The 4,113-nt window shown below is 27.1% G+C and overlaps 1 long non-coding RNA gene across 1 annotated transcript in view; it reads left to right on the top strand.

The window, feature by feature from the left end:
* Positions 1–748, top strand: part of LOC145047005 (uncharacterized) — a 1,177-nt gene extending 429 nt beyond the window's left edge. The window contains exons 1-2 of the long non-coding RNA XR_013682097.1: positions 1–385; positions 510–748. The exon at positions 1–385 is cut by the window's left edge and continues 429 nt beyond it. This is a non-coding gene — a long non-coding RNA (uncharacterized LOC145047005). The remainder of the gene's footprint in view (positions 386–509) is intronic.
* The last annotated feature ends 3,365 nt before the right edge of the window (positions 749–4,113 follow it).

The following is a 4,113-nucleotide window of genomic DNA, read 5'->3' as shown; positions in this document are numbered from 1 at the left end:
TGGTACTTGGTTATTAAATCCTGCTAGCTGCTACTGTGCTACTGCTGTATGTGTGTGTGGCCATTGTACTGCATGCAGAACAACTGACAACTGGGAAACCATGACCCAGGTTTACAAGCCATCTCCCTTTCTCTCTCTCTCTCTCTCTCTCTTTCTTCCTCTCTCTCTCTCTCTCTCTCTCATCAGAAGCTAGGGTTTAATGTTTGATCCATATTTAAAGCTGATTAATTAATGAAGTTGTTTGTTTAGGGTATATAGTGGTGGTTGTTACTGTTAACCCAAAGGTCTGATCAGGTTACCTGATCATTTGAGTTTAAGTAATATTAAATCTTTTGTTTGGATTCTACCGGATGTATGAGATATATGCTATCGATCGAAATTAAAGGTGTGTAAACTTTATCTGTTGTCTACAGGACCATGTTGACAGTTCTGTTATTTTTTTGGTTTTATCTTTTTAAGATTTGTTAACTATATATATTTGCTTTTAATTGGATTCTTTTGTTTTTCAGAACATAGTTATATATGATCCACCGTGTAAGAAAATCGAAGGGAAATACCGTATAAGAAAATCGAAGAAGGGAGATATTATTATTTTCTTGAAAATCTTGCATGTTATTTTCAAGTGATTTTGGGAAATAACTTGCATGAACGTAATCGGCGCCATTTCATAGTACATGCCACATTTTGTGTAGCTTCTAGTCGAGCATTGGAAACTGTATGAGTTTATTGCATGAGTTAATTGCACTCACACACCATAGCCTTAAAAGATGATGAATATAATTTCGTGATCAAAGCAGCTAAAAATGATTAAATTTAGAACATTGATTAATTTAAAAACCAAGTTTAATATTTACTTAAATGAAAAAGTTATTTAGTTTCATATTTCATATGTTCTAAAGGTTAATGATTGAAAATGGTACGTCCACGATTAACAGTGAAGGTTTAAATCACACTAGGTGCCATTTAGATGTTTGTTTTTATTTTTTTAAGAATATTTCATGATTATTTTTTGTTTGTCCCTTACAAACAACGTGTGGACGGTTTTCTTTTGCAAACTATTTGTTATTTAGAAAACTCTAGACAGTAGATATAGATGTTTTGTCTTACAACTGTTTGTTATTTAGAAAACCAAAATAAAGAATCTAGAAATAAAAATTAGGGTTTGTAGGTATAGATTTAAGGCATGAAACAATTATATATATATATATATATATATATATATATATATATATATATATATATATATATATATATATATATATATATAGTTAGGTTCATATGAGACAAATGAATTTTGTGAGATAAAGGGACCAAATCTTGATCACTCATTTCAAATAATTAGTGGCTAGGAATAAAACATAAAAACACTATAAAAAGGCTGATGTAGGCGGTAGCAATTTTGAAAATACGTCAAAGGTTGTGATTAACTATGGACCAGGAGGGATACCTCTATCATTTTGCACTCAAATCATATGAGAGCTGATTCTTTTCTTCCTAGTCGTGATTTGCTTCTTCTTTCTCCCCTAAACTTTTCTTTATCTGGATTTTTCTCAAGCGTAATTCCATAGAATATGAAATCGACCCAAATCTTCTCAATCTTGTTCGACAAAACCCTAGAAATCTGCCCCATCAATGAGAACTCACAACAAAAAAACCTATGTTTTGGTTCTGTATCAATTCAACGAAAATCCATAGTCTCATCCCTAATTGACGAGATTTATTTCTTCAATACATCGATTTATTCAGATCAAACATCGATCGTGGTTGTTTCAAACACAAAAACCTCTTCAAATGGGAAAATTACCTCTATTACAGGTTTTATGATTTTAGATTTTGATAAATTAGATCTTATCTTCTCTGAATATATTATTAGTATATGAAATGACTCTTCGATTAATAGTTTGTTTAACTTTTTGTGTTAATTTGTTGATTAATCACATAATCTAACATTGCATTAGCAAACTAGGGTTTGATAGATTAGTATTATGTTTTGATGAAATTATGGTTTTTAGTTTAAGATACTCTATAATGGAGTATATTGGTTTTATGCTTCTGACTATAATACATTTTGAGAATCTGAGGATTTGTTATTCTATTTTGACATAATGGAATTCATCTCTCTGTATTTCTAGTCCGACAATATCACATTTAGATTCATATTCTAGATAATATAGATTATAAATTGTCTCTTGCAATAGCTTTCAGGAAGTTTTTATTTTGTTGATTCTAAATTATAAATTATTTTTCTTATAATATTTATTGTAGCTATAGTTTGTATTTGATCCAGATTCACTATAGCTTGAGTTGGGAATGAACTTGTTTATTGTAGTTTCGGTTAAATATTTTTTGAAATTGTTTACTGTAGCAATGATTAGTTTTTAATACCCATTTAAAGCTGAAATTGTTTGTTTAGGTTGGTAGTGGTTGTTAACCTAAGGTCTGATTAGGTCTATTATTTTGTATTTTATATAATATTAAATCTTTTGTCTTAATTATATTAGATATTACTAATCGAAGTTAAGTAAATGTGTGCCTGATAACCTGATATTATACATATTCTTAGTTTATAAGTTAGATCTTGATTTTTTTTATATAGATGTTTTGTTAGAAACTACTTTCTTTAAACCTTTTATGATGAGTTAATGTGAAATATTCTGAAATTATGTGTCATATTACGATTTTAGACATTATGATTTTGTTGGAAACAACTTGCTTTAAATTTTTTTGTTGAATAATGTGTAATATCTTATTTTACACATTCTTCTTTTGTTGGAAACAACTCTGATTTGAACCTTTTTGTAAAGTATTGTGATAGTACTTGATTAACAATGAAGGATTGTGATATATTCTGGAATTATATGTCATATTCTGATGTAAAATATGTAATATTCTAAGTATTATGATTAGTAAAATTTGAGTTCTGATGATATTTTGTTGATTAATTAAAAAACTAAATAAATAAAAAAATTAAAAAAAAATTAGATAATGCGTTACACATTCATTTAAATAAGGTTTAATACATAAATATTCTATGCATTCTGATTTAACACAATTTCTTATTCCTTCTCATTTGGATTTTCAATATTGTGATTCTGATTATGAAACTAGATCAAGTTATGGATCGTCAAATATTCCTAAATAAAAGAAACTGAAGCTTTTTATTCCAACAAATGGTTTATTCTACACAATCGGATTTAGAGGTTGCATCCAGAGTTATTACATGTAACGTATAATACTATAATTTCTTGATTGTTATATATTTGTGTGTGATTTTGAGTCAATGTATTATAATCATTGATTTATCTTTGTATGTGACTTTGAGTTAATATATTCATCTCTGAGATATTTTATAAATCTATGTGTTTTGATAATAGTATAGTTTTAGTCAAAAATCACTTTGTATCTTCGAAGATGTACTATAATCAAGATATTTCATTGTATAGTTATCTTAGAAAATTACGACGTAATGTAATATAGTATTATATAACATATAATTTAGAATTACCTCTTTTAACATAAAGGTCTAATTAGGTGACTAGGTTATCTGATCTTTTGTTTTTTATATAATATTAAATCTCTTATTTGAATTATACTACATATTACTAATCGAAATTAAATGAACATAAACTTTATTTGGAGTAGTACCATGTGGACAATTATGTTTTTTTGTTATCTTATCTCAGATTCTGTTTTGTGTATTCTGAATAATGCCCTGATTATATTAAATTTGTGTAAAATTTAATGTGAAAATAAAATAAAATTCTCTAATTGTAAATTATTTATAAAACAATTTTAATATTATTAATTATTTGCAGAATGTTAGAATATTCTAGTATAATAAATTGATTGTTTATATCATAGTTTTATTGTTTTAATAAGAGTATGGTTTATGTTTTGATACAGTTGAAATGAAGAAAATACTAAATCAAGGGAAAATGAGCTTTTGATCCTAAAGGAAAGAATATTGAACAATTTCTATCATCGGAAATAGATGAAGACAAAAAAAAGTCATACTTCATAATACTTCATCTGATAGCTCGTCATCTGATCAAAATGCTTCAACAGAATATGAACAAGTACATATGACATTATAGTTGTAATTTTAGAATATAT

The sequence above is a fragment of the Lactuca saligna genome, chromosome 5 (assembly GCF_052625555.1).
Source record: "Lactuca saligna cultivar CGN05327 chromosome 5, ASM5262555v1, whole genome shotgun sequence".
Taxonomy (NCBI): domain Eukaryota; kingdom Viridiplantae; phylum Streptophyta; class Magnoliopsida; order Asterales; family Asteraceae; genus Lactuca; species Lactuca saligna.
The sequence above is the reverse complement of the archived record's forward strand: the minus strand, read 5'-3'. Positions and strand labels throughout refer to the sequence as shown.